Genomic DNA, 25,682 nt, shown 5'->3' with positions numbered 1-25,682 from the left:
GACTTAAAAAATATATTTTCTAGTTCCTTGTTAAAATTCTCACTGTGTTCATCTATTCTTTTCCCCTGCTCAGTTAGCATTCTTATTGCTATTGCTTTGAACTCTTTATCTGCTAAATTATTTATCTCTGTTTCATTAGGGGGTTTTTCTCATGTTTTTTTTTTTTCATATTGTTCCATTGAAACAAATTCCTCTGTCTTCTCATTTTGGTTAACTTTCTCTAAGTTAGATGAAACAGTTACGTATCCCAGTCTTAAAGTGGTGTCCTTGTGTGGGAGAGTCCCTGTGCAGTCTCTGTGTGCCCAGTGGCTGGATGTGAAGTGAGCATGGGATGCATCTTCCCCTGGGGTGTACTGGCAGGTACCACCTTGGTGAGAGATAGGGCTGGAGTTAGAGGGGCTACAGTCAGAGCCAGGTGTGAGGCATGGCTTCGCCTATGCTCAATGACAGTCACAGCTCTCTCAGGGGTGGGGTCAGGACCCAAGGTTCTGGAACGGAAGTCCTGAGTTTCAGGTCTGAGCTGGTTCCATTCCTTCTTTGTGTGCACACTCTCCTTGGCAACAGCATTTCTACCCTAGTGGAGAGCAGTGCCAGAGAAAGAGGGGCAGGCACCCAGTGCAGGCAGGCATGTGTGCTTGGGTGGTCACAGGGAACCAGCCAGAGACCCAAGCAGTTTTCAGTCTCCTTCCTTGTCATTGTTCCCAGGAGCAAGCAAGCATTGTGCACTCCACAAGTGGAGTTTCAGTTTTTTACAGCCCTCTAGTAAGACCCATTGGTTTTCAAACCATCTAATGGAATTCGTCTTCCCAGTGTTAGATCCCAGGGCTTGGATGCCCAATGTGTGGCCTGAACCCCTCACTCCCCAGGGAGGACCTCCAAGCCCATGTTTTCCACCTCCTCTTCTGTGTCCCCTGCTAGGGGAGTGAGTCTCGACCTGATCACTTCTCCTCTCTTCCTACCAGACTCCGTGTGAAATTTTCTTTACAGCCTTGGTTGTAGAAGAGCCTTTCTGCCAGTCTCCAGGTTGTTTTTGGTGAGAGTTACTTCACATGTAGATGTACTTTTGAGGTGTTTGTGGGGGGAGGTGAGCTCAGTGTCCTCCTACTCCACCATCTTGATCTTGATGTGCCACAGTTTTTTATATGTTGCATTTTCATTTTCATTTGGTTAATTTTTTTACATTTCCCTTGAGACTGCCTCTTTGACCACGGATTATTAAGAAATGTGTTGTTTAGTTTCCAAGTGTACAGAAATTTTTGTGTTCTTTCTATTACTGATTTCTAATTTAACTGTTATGGCCAGGAAACATTTTCTGTATGATTTTGGTCCCTTTCAATGTATTGAAGGTCAGACGGGCGCGAGTCACGACTGAAAGCGCGGAGCGCCGTGACGGGCGTGGGACGCTGGGGCTGCTGCCGCCGCCGCCAAGAAGCCTGTGTGCGAGCGCAGGTCACTGTCCACACCGCCCTTCCGGGAGCCTGTGCAGCCCGCCACTGCCGGGGTCCCGGGATCCAGGGGCGGCTTCCCTGGGAGAACGCACGGCGCGCCTCGGGCTGGTGCAACGTCACGCCGACCTCTGCCGCTGCAGGCTCGCCCCGCACTCCGTGCCCCTCCCTCCCGCCCGGCCTGAGTGAGCCAGAGTCCCCGAAGAGGCTGCTCCTTTAACCCTGTCCTGTCTGAGCGAAGAACAGACGCCCTCCGGTGACCTACACGCAGAGGCGGGGCCAAATCCAAAGCTGAGACCCAGGAGCTGTGAGAACAAAGAAGAGAAAGGGAAACCTCTCCCAGCAGCCTCAGAAGCAGCGGATTAAAGCTCCACAATCAACTTGATGTACCCTGCATCTGTGGAATGCATGAATGGACAACAAATCACCCCAAACTGAGGAGCCAGGAGTCAGTGCTGTGCCTCTGAGGTGGGAGAGCCAACTTCAGGACACTGGTCCACAAGAGACCTCCCAGCTCCACATAATATCAAATGGCGAAAATCTTCCAGAGATCTCCATCTCAACACCAGCACCCAGCTTCACTCAACGACCAGCAAGCTACAGTGCTGGACACCCTATGCCAAACAACTAGCAAGACAGGAACACAACGCCACCCATTAGCAGAGAGGCTGCCTAAAATCATAAAAAGTCCGCAGACACCCCAAAACACACCACCAGACGTGGACCTGCCCACCAGAAAGACAAGATCCAGCCTCACCCACCAGAACACAGGCACTAGTCCCCTCCACCAGGAAGCCTACACAACCCACTAAACCAACCTTAGCCACTGGGGACAGACACCAAAAACAACGGGAACTACGAACCTGCAGCCTGCAAAAAGGAGACCCCAAACACAGTAACATAAGCAAAATGAGAAGACAGAAAAACACACAGCAGGAGAAGGAGCAAGATAAAAACCCACCAGACCTAACAAATGAAGAGGTAATAGGCAGTCTACCTGAAAAAGAATTCAGAATAATGATGGTAAAGATGATCCAAGATTCTATTTCCCAGATCCAAAATCTTGGAAATAGAATAGACAAAATGCAAGAAACAGTTAACAAGGACCTAGAAGAACTAAAGATGAATCAAGCATCGATGAAAAACACAATAAATGAAATGAAAAATACTCTAGATGGGATCAATAGCAGAATAACTGAGGCAGAAGAACGGATAAGTGAGGTGGAAGATAAAATAGTGGAAATAACTGCTGCAGAGCAAAATAAAGAAAAAAGAATGAAAAGAACAGAGGACAGTCTCAGAGACCTCTGGGACAACATTAAACACACCAACATTCGAATTATAGGGGTTCCAGAAGAAGAAGAGAAAAAGAAAGGGACTGAGAAAATATTTGAAGAGACTATAGTTGAAAACTTCCCTAATATGGGAAAGGAAATAGTTAACCAAGTCCAGGAGTCACAGAGAGTCCCATACAGAATAAATCCAAGGAGAAATACGCCAAGACACATACTAATCAAACTGTCAAAAATTAAACACAAAGAAATCATATTAAAAGCAGCAAGGGAAAAACAACAACTAACACACAAGGGAATCCCCATCAGGATAACAGCTGATCTCTCAGCAGAAACTCTACAAGCCAGAAGGGAGTGGCAGGACATAATTAAAGTGATGAAGGAGAAAAACCTGCAACCAAGATTACTCTACCCAGCAAGGATCTCATTCAGATTTGATGGAGAAATTAAAACGTTTACAGAGAAGCAATAGCTGAGAGATTTCAGCACCACCAAACCAGCTTTACAACAAATGCTAAAGGAACTTCTCTAGGCAAGAAACACAACAGAAGGAAAAGACCTACAATAACGAACCCAAATCAATTAAGAAAATGGGAATAGGAACATACATATCGATAATTACCTTAAATGTAAATGGACTAAATGCTCCCACCAAAAGACACAGATTGGCTGAATGGATAAAAAAACAAGACCCATATATATGCTGTCTACAAGAGACCCACTTCAGACCTAGAGACACATACAGACTGAAAGTAAGGGGATGGAAAAAGATATGCCATGCAAATGGAAACCAAAAGAAAGCTGGAGTAGCAATTCTCATATCAGACAAAATAGACTTTAAAATAAAGACTACTAGAAGAGACAAAGAAGGACACTACATAATGATCAAGGGATCGATCCAAGAAGAAGATATAACAATTGTAAATATTTATGCACCCAACATAGGAGCACCTCAATACATAAGGCAAATACTAACAGCCATAAAAGGAGAAATCGACAGTAACACAATCATAGTAGGGGACTTTAACACCCCACTTTCACCAATGGACAGATCATCCAAAATGAAAATAAATAAGGAAACACAAGCTTTAAATGATACATTAAACAAGATGGACTTAATTGATATTTATAGGACATTCCATCCAAAAACAACAGAATACACATTTTTCTCAAGTGCTCATGGAACATTCTCCAGGATAGATCATATCTTGGGTCACAAATCAAGCCTTGGTAAATTTAACAAAATTGAAATTGTATCAAGTATCTTTTCTGACCACAATGCTATGAGACTAGATATCAATTACAGGAAAAGAGCTGTAAAAAATACAAACACATGGAGGCTAAACAATACACTACTTAATAACAAAGTGATCACTGAAGAAATCAAAGGGGAAATTAAAAAATACCTAGAAACAAATGACAATGGAGACACGACGACACAAAACCTATGGGATGCAGCAAAAGCAGTTCTAAGAGGGAAGTTTATAGCAATACAATCCCACCTTAAGAAACAGGAAACATCTCGAATAAACAACCTAACCTTGCACCTAAAGCAATTAGAGAAAGAAGAACAAAAACATCCCAAAGTTAGCAGAAGGAAAGAAATCATAAAGATCAGATCAGAAATAAATGAAAAAGAAATGAAGGAAACGATAGCAAAGATCAATAAAACTAAAAGCTGGTTCTTTGAGAAGATAAACAAAATTGATAAACCATTAGCCAGACTCATCAAGAAAAAAAGGGAGAAGACTCAAATCAATAGAATTAGAAATGAAAAAGGAGAAGTAACAACTGACACTGCAGAAATACAAAAGATCATGAGAGATTACTACAAGCAACTCTAGGCCAATAAAATGGACCACCTGGAAGAAATGGACAAATTCTTAGAAATGCACAACCTGCCAAAACTGAATCAGGAAGAAATAGAAAATATGAACAGACCAATCACAAGCACTGAAATTGAAACTGTGATAAAAAATCTTCCAACAAACAAAAGCCCAGGACCAGATGGCTTCACAGGTGAATTCTATCAAACATTTAGAGAAGAGCTAACACCTATCCTTCTCAAACTCTTCCAAAATATTGCAGAGGGAGGAACACTCCCAAACTCATTCTACGAGGCCACCATCACCTTGATACCAAAACCCGACAAGGATGTCACAAAGAAAGAAAACTACAGGCCAATATCACTGATGAACATAGATGCAAAAATCCTCAACAAAATACTAGCGAACAGAATCCAACAGCACATTAAAAGGATCATACACCATGATCAAGTGGGGTTTATTCCAGGAATGCAAGGATTCTTCAATATACGCAAATCTATCAACGTGATACACCATATTAACAAATTGAAGGAGAAAAACCATATGATCATCTCAATAGATGCAGAGAAAGCTTTCGACAAAATTCAACACCCATTTATGATAAAAACCCTGCAGAAAGTAGGCACAGAGGGAACTTTCCTCAACATAATAAAGGCCATATATGACAAACCCACAGCCAGCATCGTCCTCAATGGTGAAAAACTGAAACCATTTCCACTAAGATCAGGAACAAGACAAGGTTGCCCACTCTCACCACTCTTATTCAACATAGTTTTGGAAGTTTTAGCCACAGCAATCAGAGAAGAAAAGGAAATAAAAGAAATCCAAATTGGAAAAGAAGAGGTAAAGCTGTCACTGTTTGCAGATGACATGATACTATACATAGAGAATCCTAAAGATGCTACCAGAAAACTACTAGAGCTAATCAATGAATTGGGTAAAGTTGCAGGATACAAAATTAATGCACAGAAATCTCTGGCATTCCTATATACTAATGATGAAAAATCTGAAAGTGAAATCAAGAAAACACTCCCATTTACCATTGCAACAAAAAGAATAAAATATCTAGGAATAAACCTACCTAAGGAGACAAAAGACCTGTATGCAGAAAATTATAAGACACTGATGAAAGAAATTAAAGATGATACAAATAGATGGAGAGATGTACCATGTTCTTGGACTGGAAGAATCAACATTGTGAAAATGACTCTACTACCCAAAGCAATCTACAGATTCAATGCAATCCCTATCAAACTACCACTGGCATTTTTCACAGAACTAGAGCAAAAAATTTCACAATTTGTATGGAAACACAAAAGACCCCGAATAGCCAAAGCAATCTTGAGAACGAAAAATGGAGCTGGAGGAATCAGGCTCCCTGACTTCGGACTATACTACAAAGCTACAGTAATCAAGACAGTATGGTACTGGCACAAAAACAGAAAGATAGATCAATGGAACAGGATAGAAAGCCCAGAGATAAACCCACGGACATATGGTCACCTTATCTTTGATAAAGGAGGCAGGAATGTACAGTGGAGAAAGGACAGACTCTTCAATAAGTGGTGCTGGGAAAACTGGATAGGGACATGTAAAAGTATGAGATTAGATCACTCCCTAACACCATACACAAAAATAAGCTCAAAATGGATTAAAGACCTAAATGTAAGGCCAGACACTATCAAACTCTTAGAGGAAAACATAGGCAGAACACTCTATGACATAAATCACAGCAAGATCCTTTTTGACCCACCTCCTAGAGAAATGGAAATAAAGACAAAAATAAACACATGGGACCTAATGAAACTTCAAAGCTTTTGCACAGCAAAGGAAACCATAAACAAGACCAAAAGACAACCCTCAGAATGGGAGAAAATATTTGTAAATGAAGCAACTGACAAAGGATTAATCTCCAAAATTTATAAGCAGCTCATGCAGCTCAATAACAAAAAAACAAACAACCCAATCCAAAAATGGGCAGAAGACCTAAATAGACATTTCTCCACAGAAGATATACAGACTGCCAACAAACACATGAAAGGATGCTCAACATCTTTGCTCATTAGAGAAATGCAAATCAAAACTACAATGAGATATCATCTCACACCAGTCAGAATGGCCATCATCAAAAAATCTAGAAACAATAAATGCTGGAGAGGGTGTGGAAAAAAAGGAACACTCTTGCACTGCTGGTGGGAATGTGAATTGGTACAGCCACTATGGAGAACGGTATGGAGGTTCCTTAAAAAACTACAAATAGAGCTACCATATGACCCAGCAATCCCACTACTGGGCATATACCCTGAGAAAACCATAATTCAAAAAGAGACATGTACCAAAATGTTCATAGCAGCCCTATTTACAATAGCCCACAGATGGAAACAACCTAAGTGTCCATCATCAGATGAATGGGTAAAGAAGATGTGGCACATATATACAATGGAATATTACTCAGCCATAAAAAGAAATGAAATTGAGCTATTTGTAATGAGGTGGATGGACCTAGAGTCTGTCATACAGAGTGAAGTAATTCAGAAAGAGAAAGACAAATACCGTATGCTAACACATATATACGGAATTAAAAAAAAATGTCATGAAGAACATAGGGGCAAAACGGGAATAAAGACACAGACCTACTTGAGAATGGACTTGAGGATATGGGGAGGGGGAAGGGTAAGCTGTGACAAAGCGAAAGAGAGGCATGGACATATATACACTACCAAACGTAAGGTAGATAGATAGTGGGAAGCAGCCTCATAGCACAGGGAGATCAGCTCGGTGCTTTGTGACCGCCTGGAGGGGTGGGATGGGGAGGGTGGGAGGGAGGGAGATGCATGAGGGAAGGGATGTGGGAACAGATGTATATGTATGACTGATTCACTTTGTTATAAAGCAGAAACTAATTAAAAAAATAAATAAATAAACTTAAAAAAAATAAAAAAATAAAAAAATAAATTTAAAAAATTAAAAAAATAAAAATAAATAAATAAATAAATAAATAAATAAAATAAAATAAAATAAATGTATTGAAGTTTATTTTATGGCCAGGATATGATCTATCTTGATACACGTTTTGTGGATTCTTGAAAATAATTGCAGCTATTGGGTGGAGTGTTCTATAAATTTGTATTAAATTCTCTTGGTTGATGGTTTTGTTTAGCTCTTCCCTCTCCTTGTTGATTTCCATCTATTTTTCAACTAGGCGTTGAACTCTTCAAGTATATTGCAGATCTATTTCTCCTTTTAGTTCTATCAGTTTTAGCTTCATGTATTGTGCAGCTGTCTTTATTCATGCATATGCATTTAGGATTGCTATGTCTTCTTGGGGGACTAGCTCTTTAATCATTATATGATGTCCCTTTCTGTCTCTGTTCATTTTCTCTACTCTGAAGTCTAATTTATCTGACTATAAAATAGCCCTTTTAAAATTTCTTTTTACTAATATTTGCATGATGTATCATTTCTCATTTGTCCACTTTCAACTTACCAATATAGTTACATTTGGAGAGAATTTCTTGTAGAAAGCATGTATCTGGGCCAGGTTTTAATCCACTTTGCCAATCTCTATCTTTTCATTGCTGTTAGACCATTTACACTTAATGTAAATATTGATATGGTAGGGCTAAGTCTTCCATTTTATTTTTATTTTAAGTTTGTTCTCTCTCTCACTTCTCTGTTTTCTTTTTCTTCCCTTTCTGTGGGTTACTTGAGCATTTTAGGTTAATTTTTAATACATAAACTTTATTTTTAGAGGATTTTTAGGTGTATGTAAAAATTAAATAGAGAGTAAGGAGAGTTCACATATATTCCTTCTCCTCATCCCCCACTGACAGTTTCTCCTATGATTAACATCTTGCATTGATGTGGTGCATTTGTTACATTGATGAACCAACATTAATACATTAACTAAACTCCATTTTTTACATTAGGGTCACTCTTTAATTTTTTTAATTTTATTGATTGATTGATTGATTTTAACATCTTTATTGGAGTATAGTTGCTTTACAATGGTGTGTTAGTTTCTGCTGTATAACAAAGTGAATCAGCTATACATATACATATATCCCCATATCTCCTCCCTCTTGCATCTCCCTCCCACCCTCCCTGTGCCACCTCTCTAGGTGGTGGACACAAAGCACCGAGCTGATCTCCCTATGCTATGCAGCTGCTTTCCACTAGCTAGCTATTTCACATTTGGTAGTTTGTATATGTCCATGCCACTCTCTCACTTCGTCCCAGCTTACCCTTCCCCCTCCCCATGTCCTCAAGTCTATTCTCTATGTCTGCGTCTTTATTCTTGTCCTGCCCCTAGGTTCTTCAGAACCTTTTTTTTTTTTAGATCCATATATATGGGGTCACTCCTTGTGTTGTATAGTTTCGGAGGAGTTTTGACACTTGAATATCACGTATCCACAATTATAGTATCATACAGAAGAGTTTCAATGCCTTAAAAATCCCCTTGGCTCCACTTCCCTCCTCCCAACCACTGCAACCCCTCATCGTTTTCCAGAATGTCATACAGTTGGAGTCATACAGTACGTAGCCTTTGAAGACTGGCTCCTTTCACTTAGCAATATGCATTTAAGTTTCCTCCATGTCATTTTGTGACTTGATAGCTCATTTCTTTTTATCTTTAAGTAATATCCCATTGTATGAATGTACCACAGTTGGTTTATCCGTTCACCAACTGAAGAAAATCTTGGCTTTCAAGTTGGGCAATTATGAATAAGGCTATTTATAAATGTTTATCTGCAGGTTTTATGTGAATGTAATTTTCAAATCACTTGGGTAAATATCACGGAGTGTAATTACTGGATCATAAGGTAAGAGTATATTTAGTTTTGTAAGAAACTGCCAAACTGTCTTCCAAAGTGGCTGTGCTATTTTGCATTCCAACCAGGAATGAATGAGAGTTCCTGTTTTTCCGCATTCTTGCCAGCATTTGGTGCTGCCAGTGTCTTGGATTTTAGTCATTCTGATAGGTGTGTATGGATATCTCTCTGTTGCTTTGATTTGCAATTTCCTAAGGATATGTGACGTTAAGCCTCCTTTTACAGTCTGTCTGCCATTGGTATATCTTCTTGGTGAGGTGTCTTCAATATTTTGTCCCTTTTTCATTGGCTCTACACTTGGGTTTATGATCCATTTTTAGCTCTTTTGGTGGAAAGTGTAAGATCAGTGTCTAGATTATTATTTTTTGTATGTGGATGTCCAGTTGTTCCAGCACCATTTGTTAAAAGACTATTCTTTCTCTACTGTGTTGACTTTTGCTCCTCTGTCAAAGATTCCTTGACTATATTTGGGTGGGTTTATTTCTAGACTATTCTGTTCCATTGATCTATCTGTCCTTTCAATAATACCACACTATCTTGATTACTATAGCTTTGAAGCAATTAATACTATAGATAATACCATAGCTATATAGTCTTGAAAAGTAGCTATAGTCTGAAAAGCAGTTATATAGTCTTAAAGTTGGATGGTGTCAGATCTCTGAATTTATTCTTCTTCTTTAATATTGTGTTGGCTAATCTGGATCTTTTGTCTTTCCAAATAAACTTTAGACTCAGATTATATGACTTTCGATATAAACTTTATTTTTAATAGATCATCATTGGAGTATAATTGCTTCACAATACTGTGTTAGTTTCTGTTGTACACCAAAATGAATCAGCCATATGCATACATATGTCCCCATATCCCCTCCCTCTTGAGCCTGCCTCCCATCTTCCCCATTCCACCCCTCTAGGTCATCGCAAAGTACCGAGCTGATCTCCTGTGCTATGCTGCTGCTTCCCACTAGCTAACTATTTTACATTCGGTAGTGTATATATGTCGATGCTACTCTCACTTTGCTCCAGCTTCCCCCTCCCACCCCGTGTCCTCAAGTCCATTCTCTACATCTACATCTTTATTTCTGCCCTGCAACTAGATTCATCAGTACCTTTTTTTTTAGATTCCATATATATGTGTTAGAATATGGTATTTGTTTTTCTCTTTCTGACTTACTTCACTCTGTATGACAGACTCTACGTCCATCCACCTCACTACAAATAGCTCAGTTTCGTTTCTTTTTTTGGCTGAGTAATATTCCATTGTATACATGTGCCACATCTTCTTTATCCATTCATCTGTCGATGGACATTTAGGTTGCTTCCATGTCCTGGCTATTGTAAATAGTGCTGCAGTGAACATTGTGGTACATGTCTCTTTTTGAATTATGGTTTTCTCAGTGTATATGCCCAGTAGTGGGATTGCTGGGTAATACGGTAGTTCTATTTTTAGTTTTTTAAGGAACCTCCATACTGTTTTCCATAGTGGTTGTATCAATTTACATTCCCACCAACAGTGCAGGAGGGTTCCCTTTTCACCACACTCTTTCCAGCATTTATTGTTTCTAGATTTTTTAATAATAACCATTCTGACCAGCATGAAGTGATACCTCATTGTAGTTTTAATTTGCATTTCTCTAATAATTAGTGATGTTGAGCATCTTTTCATGTGCCTCTTGGCCATCTGTATGTCCTCCTTGGTGAAATGTCTATTTAGGCCTTCCACCCATTTTTTAATTGGATTGTTTGTTTTTTTGATATTGAGCTCCATGAGCTGTTTGTATATTTTGGAGATTAATCCTTTGTCTGTTGTTTCATTTGCAAATCTTTTCTCCCATTCTGAGGGTTGTCTTTTTGTCTTGTCTGTGGTTTCCTTTGTTATGCAAAAGCTTTTAAGTTTAATTAAGTCCCATTTGTTTATTTTTATTTCCATTACTCTAGTAGGATCTTGCTGTGGTTTATGTCTTATGTCAAAGAGTGTTTTTCCTGTGTTTTCCTCTAAGAGTTTTATAGTGTCTGGTCTTACATTTAGGTCTTTAATCCATTTTGAGTTTATTTTTGTGTATGGTGTTAGGGAATGTTCTAATTTCATTCTTTTACATGTAGCTGTCCAGTTTTCCCGGCACCATTTATTGAAGAGGCTGTCCTTTCTCCATTGTATGTTCTTGCCTCCCTTGTCGTTCAACATAAAGTTTAGAATCAGCCACGGCTTAGAATCTGTCCACAAAGTAACTTACGGGGATTTTTATTGGAATTGCATTGAATCTATTTATCAAGTTGGGAAGAACTTAATTGTAACAATAATAGGTCTTCCTATCCATAAACATGGACTATCTCTCCATTTATTTATGACTTCTTTTATCAGAGTTGTGCAATTTCCCTGATATAAATCTTATTTATATTTTGTTAGATGTATACCTAAATATCTCATTTAGATAATTAATTAGGTGCTTATGTAAGTGGCATCTGTGTTTTTAATACAAATTCCAATTGCTTATTGCTGGTATATAGGAAAGCAATTGACTTTTATATATTTACTTTGTATCCTGAAACCTTGCTATAATTGCTTATTATTTCTAGGGGATTATTATTATTATTATTATTATTACTAATTCTTTGAGATTTTCTACGTAGATGATCGTGTCATCTGTGGGCAAAGACAGTTTTATGTCTTCCTTCCCAATCTGTATACCCAATCTTTTATTTTCTTTTCTTGTCTTATTACATTAGCTGGAACTTCTAGTACATTGTTGAATTGGAGTGATGAGAGGAAACATCCTTGGCTTTTTCCAGTTCCTTTGAGGGAAAGCATCTGTTTCTGACTACTAAGTATGACATTAGCTGTAGATTTTTTTTGGTAGATGTTCTTTATCTACAAAAGGAAGAAAAAGAGGAAGTTTATCCTCTAATTCTAGTTTGCTGAGAGTAACTTTTTTCATGAACTGTGTTGGGTTTTATCAAATGCTTTTTCTGAATCTATTGATGTGACCATATTATCTTTCTTCTTTAACCTGTTGATGTAACTGATTGCATTACTGGATTACATTTAGAACGTTGAACCAGCTGTGCATACCTTGGTCACATTTGGTCATAGTATGTAATTCTTTTTACAGATTTGAGTTGTTAATATTTTGTTGAGGATTTTGCATTTATGTTGTGAGAGATATCTGTAATTTTCTTGTAATGTCTTTTTTGTCTGGTTTTAGTATTAGATTAATCCTAGTATAATGAGTTAGGAAGTGTTCCCTCTGCTTTTATTTTCCTGGAGAAATTGTAGAGAATTGTTATCATTTGTTCCCTAAACATTTTGTAGAATTCACCAGTGAACCCATGTGGGCCTGGTGCTTTCTGTTTTGGAAGACTATTAATTATTGACTTAATTCCTATAATAAACGTAGATCTATTCAGATTATTTCTTCTTGTGTGAGTTTTGCTGTATGCCCATTAAGCTTGTGTATTTCAAGCAATTAGTCCATTTTCTCTAAGTTATGAAATTTTGGGGAACACAGTTGTTCATACTGTTCCTTTATTATTCTTTTAATGTCCATGAGATCAGTAGCGAGAGCCTGTCTTTCATCTCTGATAATAGTAATTTGTGTCTTCTTTTATTCTTCGTTAGCCTGGCTAGAGGTTTCTCAATTTTATTATCTTTCCAAAGAACCAGGTTTTGATTTCTTTGATTTTTTGTGTTGTTTTCCTATTTCAGTGTCTTTAACTTCTACTCTCGTTTTTATTATTTCTTGTTTTCTACATACTTTGAAATTCATTTGCTCATTATCTAGTTTCATAACTAGATTATTGATTTTATATATTTCTTCTTTTCTAATATATACATTTGATGCTATAAATTTCCCTCTAAGAACTGCTTTTGCTGCACCCCACAAATTCTAAGTTGTATTTTCATTTTGTCCAAAACACTTTATTTCTTGAGACTTTTTTTGACTCATGTATTATTTTGAAGTGTGATGTTTAATCTCCAAATATTTTGACCTTTTTCAGCTAACTTTTTGTTATTGACTTGTTATTGTGGTCTGAGAGCATACTTTGTATGATTTCCATTTTTAAATTGTTAAGATGTGTTTTATGGCCCATACTTAATATCTACCTTGATGAATGTTCCATGTAGGCTTGAGAAGAATTTGATTTCTGTTGTTGTGGGATGATGCAGTCCATACCTATGAGCAGATTGATGATTGATGGTACTCTTCAGTTCACTTGTATCCACACTACCTATTGGATCTTCAATTACTAATAGAGGGGTTTTTAAGTCTCCAGCTAGAATAATGAATTTGTCTTTCTCCTGTTCTTTCTTCTTTTTTTTTTTTGCCTCATATATTTTGACCTGTTTTTAGGTGCATGCACATTAATGATTATCATGTCTTCTTGAAGAATTTACCTCTTGATCATTATTTAACATCCTCTATATTCCTGATAAATTTTCCTAGCTCTGTGGTCAACTTTGCCTGAAATTAAGATAGATACTTTAGTTTTCTTTTGATTAGTGTTAACATGGTATACCTTTCCCCATGATTTTACTCGTTTTTCTTTTTTATTATGATAAAATATACATAACATAAAACTTACAGTTCTAACAATTTTAAGTGTACAATTCAGTGGCATTACATGCACTCACATTATGGTGCAACTGGTGTGACCATCACCATCATCCATCTACAAAACGTTTTTCATCTTCCCATACTGAAACTCTGTACCCATTAAATAATAACTCCCCATTTCCCCCTCACGCAAGTCCCTGAAAACCACCATTCTATTTTTATCTCTATGAAATTTTCTACTCTGTGTTTCATATAAGTGGAACCATACAGTATTTGTCCTCTTCTGGCTGGCTTATTTAACATAGCATAATGTCTTTAAGGTTCATCCATGTTAAAACATGTAGCAGAATTTCCTTTCTTTTTAAGGCTGAATATACCAGGTTTTGTTTATCCATTGATGGACACTTGAGTTCCTTCTCTTTTATGACTATTGTGAATAATGCTGCTATGATACAGATATACAAGTATCTGTTTGAGTCCCTGCTTTCAATTCTTTCAGATATATACCCAGAAGTGGAATTGCTGGATCATATGGTTATGGTAATTCTACGTTTAACTTTCAGAGTAACAGTCATACTATTTTCCATAGCAGCTGCAGCACTTTATATTCCTACCAGCAATGCAGAAATGTTCCAATTTCTCCACAACCTTGCCAACACTCATTATGTTCTCTTTTTTAATAATAGCCCTCCTGCTGGATATGAAGTAGTATATCATTGTGGTTTTTATTTGCCTTTCCCTAATGGCTACTGGTGTTGCACCTTTTATTTTTTATTTTTTTAAAGTTTATTTATTTATTTTTTAATTAGTTTCTGCTTTATAACAAAGTGAATCAGTCATACATATACATCTGTTCCCACATCCCTTCCCTCATGCATCTCCCTCCCTCCCACCCTCCCCATCCCACCCCTCCAGGCGGTCACAAAGCACCGAGCTGATCTCCCTGTGCTCTGCGGCTGCTTCCCACTATCTATCTACCTTACGTTTGGTAGTGTATATATGTGCATGCCTCTCTTTCGCTTTCTCACAGCTTACCCTTCCCCCTCCCCATATCCTCAAGTCCATTCTCAAGTAGGTCTGTGTCTTTATTCCCGTTTTGCCCCTAGGTTCTTCATGACATTTTTTTTTTAATTCCGTATATATGTGTTAGCATACGGTATTTGTCTTTCTCTTTCTGACTAACTTCACTCTGTATGACAGACTCTAGGTCTATCCACCTCATTACAAATAGCTCAGTTTCGTTTCTTTTTATGGCTGAGTAATATTCCATTGTATATATGTGCCACAACTTCTTTATCCATTCATCCGATGATGGACACTTAGGTTGTTTCCAGCTCCGGGCTATTGTGAATAGAGCTGCAATGAACATTTTGGTACATGTCTCTTTTGGAATTATGGTTTTCTCAGGGTATATGCCCAGTAGTGGGATTGCTGGGTCATATGGTAGTTCTATTTGTAGTTTTATAAGGAACCTCCATACCGTTCTCCATAGTGGCTGTACCAATTCACATTCCCACCAGCAGTGCAAGAGTGTTCCCTTTTCTCCACACCCTCTCCAGCATTTATTGTTTCTAGATTTCTTGATGATGGCCATTCTGACTGGTGTGAGATGATATCTCATTGTAGTTTTGATTTGCATTTCTCTAATGATTAATGATGTTGAGCATTCCTTCATGTGTTTGTTGGCAGTCTGTATATCTTCTTTGGAGAAATGGCTAGGTCTTCTGCCCATTTTTGGATTGGGTTGTTTGTTTTTTTGCTATTGAGCTGCATGAGCTGCTTGTAAATTTTGGAGATTAATCCTTTGTCAGTTGCTTCATTTACAAATATTTTCTCCCATTCTGAGGGTTGTCTTTTGGTCTTGTTTATGGTTTCATTTGCTGTGAAAAAGCTTTTACGTTTCATTAGGTCCCATTTGTTTATTTTTGTTTTTATTTCCATTTCTCTAGGAGGTGGGTCCAAAAGGATCTTGCTGTGATTTATGTCAAAGAGTGTTCTGCCTATGTTTTCCTCTAAGAGTTTGATCGTTTCTGGCCTTACATTTAGGTCTTTAATCTATTCTGAGCTTATATTTGTGTATAGTGTTAGGCAGTGATCTAATCTCATACTTTTACATGTACCTGTCCAGTTTTGCCAGCACCACTTATTGAAGAGTCTGTCCTTTCTCCACTGTACATTCCTGCCTCCTTTATCAAAGATAAGGTGACCATATGTGTGTGGGTTTATCTCTGGGCTTTCTATCCTGTTCCATTGATCTATCTTTCTGTTTTTGTGCCAGTACCATACTGTCTTGATTACTGTAGCTTTGTAGTATAGGCTGTAGACAGGGAGCCTGATTCCTCCAGCTCCGTTTTTTGTTCTCAAGATTGCTTTGGCTATTCGGGGTCTTTTTTGTTTCCATACAGATTGTGAAAATTTTTGTTCTAGTTCTGTGAAAAATGCCAGTGGTATTTTGATAGAGATTGCATTGAATCTGTAGATTGCTTTGGGTAGTAGAGTCATTTTCACAATATTGATTCTTCCAATCCAGGAACATGGTATATTTCTCCATCTCTTTGTATCATCTTTAATTTCTTTCATCAGTGTCTTATAATTTTCTGCATACAGGTCTTTTGTCTCCTTAGGTAGGTTTATTCCTAGATATTTTATTCTTTTTGTTGCGGTGGTAAATGGCAGTGTTTTCTTAATTTCACAGATTTTTTCATCATTAGTGTATAGGAATGCCAGAGATTTCTGTGCATTAATTTTGTATCCTGCTACTTTACCCAATTCATTGATTAGCTCTAGTAGTTTTCTGGTAGCATCTTTAGGATTCCCTATGTATAGTATCATGTCATCTGCAAACAGTGACAGCTTTACTTCTTCTTTTCCAATTTGGATTCCTTTTATTTCCTTTTCTTCTCTGATTGCTGTGGCTAAAACTTCCAAAACTATGTTGAATAAGAGTGGTGAGAGTGGGCAGCCTTGTCTTGTTCCTGATCTTAGTGGAAATGCTTTCAGTTTTTCACCATTGAGGACGATGTTGGCTGTGGGTTTGTCATATATGGCCTTTATTATGTTGAGGAAAGTTCCCTCTGTGCCTACTTTCTGCAGGGTTTTTATCATAAATGGCTGTTGAATTTTGTCGAAAGCTTTCTCTGTATCTATTGAGATGATCATATGGTTTTTATCCTTCAATTTGTTAATATGGTGTATCACATTGATTGATTTGCGTATATTGAAGAATCCTTGCATTCCCGGAACAAACCCCACTTGATCATGGTGTATGATCCTTTTAATGTGCTGTTGGATTCTGTTTGCTAGTATTTTGTGGAGGATTTTTGCATCTATGTTCATCAGTCATAGTGGCCTGTAGTTCTCTTTCATTGTGACATCCTTGTCTGGTGTTGGCATCAAGGTGATGGTGGCCTCATAAAATGACTTTGGGAGTGTTCCTTCCTCTGAAATTATTTGGAAGAGTTTGAGAAGGATGGGTGTTAGCTCTTCTCTAAATGTTTGATAGAATTTGCCTGTGAAGCCATCAGGTCCTGGGCTTTTGTTTGTTGGAAGATTTTTAATCACAGTTTCAATTTTAGTGCTTGTGATTGGTCTGTTCATATTTTCTATTTCTTCCTGCTTCAGTCTTGGCAGGTTGTGCATTTCTAAGAATTTGTCCATTTCTTCCAGGTTGTCCATTTTATTGGCCTAGAGTTGCTTGTAGTAATCTCTCATGATCTTTTGTATTTCTGCAGTGTCAGTTGTTACTTCTCCTTTTTCATTTCTAATTCTATTGATTTGAGTCTTCTCCCTTTTTTTCTTGATGAGTCTGGCTAATGGTTTGTCAATTTTGTTTATCTTCTCAAAGAACCAGCTTTTAGTTTTATTCATCTTTGCTATCATTTCCTTCATTTCTTTTTCATTTATTTCTGATCTGATCTTTATGATTTCTTTCCTTCTGCTAACTTTGGGATGTTTTTGTTCTTCTTTCTCTAATTGCTTTAGGTGCAGGGTCAGGTTGTTTACTCGAGTTGTTTCCTGTTTCTTAAGGTGGGATTGTATTGCTATAAACTTCCCCCTTAGAACAGCTTTTGCTGCATCCCATAGGTTTTGCGTCGTCGTGTCTCCATTGTCATTTCTTTCTAGGTATTTTTTAATTTCCTCTTTGATTTCTTCAGTGATCACTTAGTTATTGTGTAGTGTATTATTAAGCCACCATGTATTTGTATTTTTTACAGATATTTTCCTGTAATTGATGTCTAGTCTCATAGCATTGTGGTCGGAAAAGATACTTGATACAATTTCAATTTTCTTAAATTTACCAAGGCTTGATTTGTGACCCAAGATATGATCTATCCTGGAGAATGTTCCATGAGCACTTGAGAAAAATGTGTATTCTGTTGTTTTTGGATGGAATGTCCTATAACTATCAATTAAGTCCATCTTGTTTAATGTATCATTTAAAGCTTGTGTTTCCTTATTTATTTTCATTTTGGATGATCTGTCCATTGGTGAAAGTGGGGTGTTAAAGTCCCCTACTATGATTGTGTTACTGTCGATTTCTCCTTTTATGGCTGTTAGTATTTGCCTTATGTATTGAGGTGCTCCTATGTTGGGTGCATAAATATTTACAATTGTTATATCTTCTTCTTGGATTGATCCCTTTATCGTTATGTAGTGTCCTTCTTTGTCTCTTCTAATAATCTTTATTTTAAAGTCTATTTTGTCTGATATGAGAATTGCTACTCCAGCTTTCTTTTGATTTCCATTTGCATGGAATGTCTTTTTCCATCCCCTTACTTTCAGTCTGTATGTGTCTCTAGGTCTGAAGTGGGTCTCTTGTAGACAGCATATATATGGGTCCTGTTTTTGTATCCATTCAGCCAATCTGTGTCTTTTGGTGGGAGTATTTAGTCCATTTACATTTAAGGTAATTATCGATATGTATGTTCCTATTCCCATTTTCTTAATTGTTTTGGGTTCGTTATTGTAGGTCTTTTCCTTCTGTTGTGTTTCTTGCCTAGAGAAGCTCCTTTAGCATTTGTTGTAAAGCTAGTTTGGTGGTGCTGAACTTTCTCAGCTTTTGCTTGTCTTTTTTTTTTTTTTTTTTTTTTGCTTGTCTTTAAAGGTTTTAATTTCTCCATCAAATCTGAATGAGATCCTTGCTGGGTAGAGTAATCTTGGTTGCAGGTTTTTCTCCTTCATCACTTTAAATATGTCCTGCCAGTCCCTTCTGGCTTGTAGAGTTTCTGCTGCAAGATCAGCTGTTAACCTTATGGGGATTCCCTTGTGTGTTATCTGTTGTTTTTCCCTTGCTGCTTTTAATATGATTTCTTTGTGTTTAATTTTTGACAGTTTGATTAATATGTGTCTTGGCGTATTTCTCCTTGGATTTATTCTGTATGGGACTTTCTGTGCCTCCTGGACTTGATTAACTATTTCCTTTCCCATATTAGGGAAGTTTTCAACTATAATCTCTTCAAATATTTTCTCAGTCCCTTTCTTTTTCTCCTCTTCTTCTGGAACCCCTATAATTCGAATGTTGGTGCATTTAATGTTGTCCCAGAGGTCTCTGAGACTGTCCTCAGTTCTTTTCATTCTTTTTTCTTTATTTTGCTCTGCAGCAGTTATTTCCACTATATTATCTTCCACGTCACTTATCCGTTCTTCTGCCTCAGTTTTTCTGCTATTGATCCCATTTAGAGTATTTTTCATTTCATTTATTGTGTTGCTCATCATTACTTGATTCATCTTTAGTTCTTCTAGGTTCTTGTTAACTGTTTCCTGCATTTTGTCTATTCTATTTCCAAGATTTTGGATCATCTTTACTATCATTATTCTGAATTCTTTTCAGGTAGACTGCCTATTTCCTCTTCATTTGTTAGGTCTGGTGGGTTTTTATCTTGCTCCTTCACCTGCTGTGTGTTTTTCTGTCTTCTCATTTTGCTTATGTTACTGTGTTTGGTGTCTCCTTTTTGCAGGCTGCAGGTTCGTAGTTCCCGTTGTTTTTGGTGTCTGTCCCCAGTGGCTAAGGTTGTTTCAGTGTGTTGTGTAGGCTTCCTGGTGGAGGGGACTAGTGCCTGTGTTCTGGTGGGTGAGGCTGGATCTTGTCTTTCTGGTGGGCAGGTCCACGTCTGGTGGTGTGTTTTGGGGTGTCTGCGGACTTCTTATGATTTTAGGCAGCCTCTCTGCTAATGGGTGGCGTTGTGTTCCTGTCTTGCTAGTTGTTTGGCATAGGGTGTCCAGCATTGTAGCTTGCTGGTCGTTGAGTGAAGCTGGGTGCTGGTGTTGAGATCGAGATCTCTGGGAGATTTTCGCTGTTTGTTGTTATGTGGAGCTGGGAGGTCTCTTGTGGACCAGTGTCCTGAAGTTGGCTCTCCCACCTCAGAGGCACAGCACTGACTCCTGGCTGCAGCACCAAGAGCCTTTCATCCACACAGCTCAGAATCAAGGGGTGAAAAAGTAGAAAGAAAGAAGTAGTAGAATTAGAAAGAAAGAAAGGAAGAAAGAAGGAAAGAAAGGAGGGAGGGAGGCAGGAGGGACAGTAGGAAAAAAGAAAGAGAGAAGATAAAGTAAAATAGAATAAAGTATGATAAGATATAATAAAGTTATTAAAAGAAAAAATAATTATTAAAAAAAATTTTTAAAAAACAGACAGATAGAACCCTGAGACAAATGGTGGAAGCAAAGCTATACAGACAAAATCTCACACAGAAGCATACACATACTCACAAAAAGAGGAAAAGGGGAAAAAATCATAAACCTGCTCTCAAGGTCCACCTCCTCAATTTGGGATGATTCATTGTCTAAAGGAAGGAAGGAAGGAAGGAAAGAAAGAAATAAGAAAGAAAGAAAGAAGATAAAGTAACATAAAATAAAGATAAAACAAAATAAAGTTATTAAAAAAATAATTATTAAGAATAAAAACAAAAACAAACAAAAAAAAACGGACGGATAGAACCCTAGGACAAATGGTGGAAGCAAAGCTGTACAGACAAAATCTCATGCAGAAGCATACACATACACACTCACAAAAAGAGGAAAAGGGGAAAAAATCATGAATCTTGTTCTCAAAGTCCACCTCCTCAATTTGGGATCATTCGTTGTCTGTTCATGTATTCCACAGATGCAGGGTACATCAAGTTGATTGTGGAGCTTTAATCCGCTGCTTCTGAGGCTGCTGGGAGAGACTGCCCTTTCTCTTCTTTATTTTCACAGCTCCCGGGTCTCAGCTTTGGATTCGGCCCCGCCTCTGCGTGTAGGTCGCCAGAGGGCGTCTGTTCTTCCCTCAGACAGCACAGGGTTAAAAGAGCAGCCGCTTCGGGGGCTCTGGCTCACTGGGGGGGGGGGAGGGAGTGGCACGGAGGCGGGGCGAGCGTGCTTCGGCAGAGGCCAGCGTGACGTTGCACCAGCCCGAGGCGCGCCGTTCGCTCTCCTGGGGAAGCCGTCTCTGGATCCCGGGACCCCGGCAGTGACAGGCTGCACAGGCTCCCCGGAAAGGGGGCGTGGACAGTGACCTGCACTCGCACACAGGTCTCTTGGCAGCGGCAGCAGCAGCCCCAGCGTCCCACGCCCGTCTCTGGGGTCCGCACTGTTAGCCGCGGCTCGCGCCCCTCTCTGGAGCTCCTTCAAGCAGCGCTCTGAATCCCCTCTCCTCGCGCGCCAGGAAAGAAAGAGGGAAGAAAAAGTCTCCTGCCTCTTCGGCAGCTCCAGACTTTTCCCCGGACTCCCTCCCGGCCAGCCGTGGCGCACTAACCCCTTCAGGCTGTGTTCACGCCGCCAACCCCAGTCCTCTCCCTGCGCTCCGACCGAAGCCTGAAACCCGAGCCTCAGCTCCCAGCCCCGCCCACCCCGGCGGGTGAGCAGACAAGCCTCCCGGGCTGGTGAGTGCCGGTCGGCCAGATCCTCTCTGCGGGAATCTTTCTGCTTTGCCCTCCGCACCCCTGTGGCTGCGCTCTCCTTCGCGGCTCCGAAGCTTCCCCCTCCGCCACCCGCAGTCTCTGCCCGCGAAGGGGCTCCTAGTGTGTGGAAACCTTTCCTCCTTCACCGCTCCCTCCCACAGGTGCAGGTCCCGTCCCTATTCTTTTGTGTCTGTTTATTCTTTTTTCTTTTGCCCTACCCAGGTACGTGGGGAGTTTCTTGCCTTTTGGGAGGTCTGAGGTCTTCTGCCAGCGTTCAGTAGGTGTTCTGTAGGAGTTGTTCCACGTGTAGATGAATTTCTGGTGTATCTGTGGGGAGGAAGGTGATCTCCACATCTTACTCTTCCGCCATCTTCCCCGAGCTCTGTTCTGTATATTTGTTAGGTCTAATTAGTTTACGGTTTTGTTCAAGTCCTCTATTTCTTTACTGATCCTCTGTTTGATTGTTTTACCATATTTAAAGTGGTATAGTGAAGTCATATATATGTATTATTATTATAGGAATTTCTATTTCTCCCTTCAAATCTGTAATGTTTGCTTCATATATTTGGGAGCTCTGATGTTTGGTGAATATATGTTAAAATTGTTATATCTTCTTCGTGAATTGATCCTTTTATCAATCTATATTGTCTTTTTCTCTGTAAAAGTTTTTGATTTAAGATCTAATTTGTTTGATTTAGTATAGCCACCTTAGACCTCTTTTGGTTAGTATTTTCATGGAATATATTTTTCAGTCCTTTCACCTTCAACCTATTTGTGTCTTTATATCTAAAGTGAGTCTCTTGTATACATCATACAATTGGATCACCAAAGTTTTTTAAAAAAACAATTCTGCCATTTTATGCCTTTTGATTGGAAAGTTTAAGCCATTTATATTTAAAGTAATCACTGATAAGAAAGGATTTACTCTGCCATTTTGTTATTTATTTTTTGTATGTCATATAACCTTTTTTATTCCTCATTTCCTCGATTCCTGTCTTTTTATTGAAGTTGCTTTCTATTGAAGTATAGTTGATTCACAATATTGTGTTAGTTTCAGGTATACGTCAAAGTGATTCAGTTACATATATATTTCTCAGATTATTTTCCATTATAGGCTATTACAAGATATGAATATAGTTCCCTGTGCTACACAGTAAATTCTTGTTGCTTATCTCTTTTATGTATAGTAGTTTTTATCTGTTAATCCCATACTCCTAATTTATCCCTCCCTACTTCCTTTCCACATTGGTAACCATAAGTTTGTTTTCTTTGTCTTTTTTTCATTATGTAATATCCTTTATTAAATTGTATAAATTGTCCTACAGCTTGGTATAAGAATAATGGCTATATTAATTATAAAACTCCTCCTTACACACAAAAGCACATTACATTTGAATTATCTTTTTCTACCCAGGGCAGTCTTGTCTTGATACAATAATTCATGTTCATCCTGCAACTTGAAACAAGTTGATAACATGCCACACTTTTTTTATCTTGTCAATTTGGAAAAAAAAGTCATATTCAATATTTACAGATTTAACATAGTTCACAGAATATACAAATGTTATGTGTGATAAAATCCCACAAATTAGATCCAATTTTATAGATTTTTTTCCTGAGTTACCTTAAATTTAAAGTATCTCTACCACATATATTTTAACAGTTATTTTTAAATAACAATTTTATTTTTGCATGTGTATTGTTTCTTGGTAACAAGATGTTAAGTTGTCCTGCTATTGTGATATGACAAGCTACTGAAATTCTCTTCTCTACATTCCATGTACACACTCTAAATAGAGATAACTATGATGGTGCTGGAAAGAATAATGACACCTTTAGAATAGTGGGTTGCATTTATTCTTCACTGATTATGGATACTTTCCTTACTAGCCATATACATTAAAAGAAAATTGTGAACCAGTAAAATAAACTAGACCAACAGAAATACTGCATGATATCACTTATATGTGGGATCTTACCAAAAAAAAGTCTAACTCATAGAAACACAGAATAGAATGGTGGTTGCCAGGGTTGGAATGTGGAGGAAATAGGAAGGTCTGCTGGACCCAAAGGGAAGTTCATGAGTGATTTGTGAACCACACTTGTGGTTCTGTTGACCATTCACACTGCTTCCCCAGAGTCCAAACAGCACACACTGATTCACTGCTGATTACAATTTATTCTTTCTTTCTGCCCACCCCTCTACATCTCTTGCCATGTGACCAGCCCACCCAACACTGTCTCAGGTTCGTGGCTGCTTCACAGAGGCACACAGTTCCACTGGTTCAAGTCATAGGGTATGGGGATATGATGCAGATTGTGACTAATTTTCTGTATGACTTTATTGGCTCTGTATGATTACATAGGGGAAAGCCAAGTTTGTTCAGAGCCTGGATGTGGACAAACGACAGATGGGAGACAAGACAGTGGCCCCAGTACTCAGGCAGGGTGGCCCCCATCCACACCTCTCCTGTATGATCCATCAGGGACCAGGACACAGGGGTCCCCTCAGGCCCCAGCAGGCAGAAGTTGGGGAAGATCTGGGTACAGCACTTGATGAATCTCTGGCTACTCTCATTGCTGACACCAAAATGCCATAATTTATTCACCAAGGCAGCATAGGTAGGATCCAGGGATGAGAGTTTAAACATACCTTGGTCAATGGCTTTGGGTCTGCCATAGCCAATAGGTAAGTTCTTTGTCTCTGGCAGGGAAGGAAGCAGTTTCCTCACTGTCTCAGGCATCACATAGAGAATGCATTGTGTTTGCTTGACCTTTTAACAAATTTAGTGGTTACAAGATTCTGTATCACCTCATCCAGACTGTACTGTGAACTTTGAACCTGCAAGGTATTTCCAATTGATGACCTCTGATGTGCTAAGGGATTCTTGACAGTTGTTGAGATCCTTAGAATAGATTTGGTAGGTGTTGGTGTAATGATCAAAGTCATCTGCCATTTTCTACTCCTGAGGGTGGATAACCATAGTATTAAAATCAGGCCACTTGTCCACCCGGGTCTTTAGCTTGAAGGGGTTTCCCTGGTCCATATGGACAGTCCCATAAACCTTTAAGGACACAGGGAGGCTCTTCCTCAAGGATTTCTCTAACATCTGCAGCAGTTGTGGGCCTTGTAAGTGGAACATCTTGGCAGATACCTTAATTTTGGTACCCAATTTTGGTTTCCCAACTCTCTGGTCACTGTGTTCAGGGTCTTCTCTTCAGCTCAACACTTCAGGAGCTCTGGTTCTTTGGGATGAGCAGGTAGAATCCTACTATATGAAACCTGTCATCTCCCAAATGTCGATTCCTTGCTCCAACTACCAAGCACTAAGGCAGCCAGTGCCACTTTGGGGAATTTTGAAGGGCAGATCCTCAGGACAAGTGGTCTTGGCAGCTTCTGTGTCCTTACCCCAAAATCCCCCAACCAGTGGTGGGTGTGGGGCAGCTGAAGCCCCTGTCTGGCTCGCCAAAATTTGTTACCAAGTCCAAGCTTGTAATGCTTACAGCACAATAGGCCAATTAATCGAAAGACGAGTTGTTGGGACGAGGAATAGCAGCTCTTCAGAAAGCCAGCAGACCAAAAAGATGGTGGACTTGTGTCCCAAAGAACCATCTTCTGTAAGTTTGTTTTCTATGTCTGTGAGTCTGTTTCTGTTTTGTATATAGATTCGTTTATATTATTTATTAGAGTACACGAATAAGTGATATAATATTTGTCTTTGTCTGACTTACTTCAGTTATTATGATATGTCTAGGTCCATCCATATTGTTGCAAATGGCAATATTTCATTCTTTCTTATGGCTGAGCAATATTCCATTGTATATATACACTACTTTTTCTTAAACCAATCATTTTG

General features: G+C 38.8%; 1 pseudogene across 1 annotated transcript; it reads right to left on the bottom strand.

The window, feature by feature from the left end:
- Positions 1 to 24,084: 24,084 nt before the first annotated feature.
- On the bottom strand, positions 24,085 to 24,978 carry LOC308621678 (glycine N-phenylacetyltransferase-like; annotated as a pseudogene). Its single transcript has one exon. The product of its transcript is annotated as a glycine N-phenylacetyltransferase-like (transcript).
- Between the last annotated feature and the right edge of the window lie 704 nt (positions 24,979 to 25,682).

Source organism: Mesoplodon bidens (assembly GCF_964165515.1).
Source record: "Mesoplodon bidens genome assembly, chromosome: 8".
In the NCBI taxonomy this organism is placed as follows: Eukaryota; Metazoa; Chordata; class Mammalia; order Artiodactyla; family Ziphiidae; genus Mesoplodon; species Mesoplodon bidens.
Note: the sequence above shows the minus strand (reverse complement) of the source record. Positions and strands in the feature narration are given on the sequence as shown.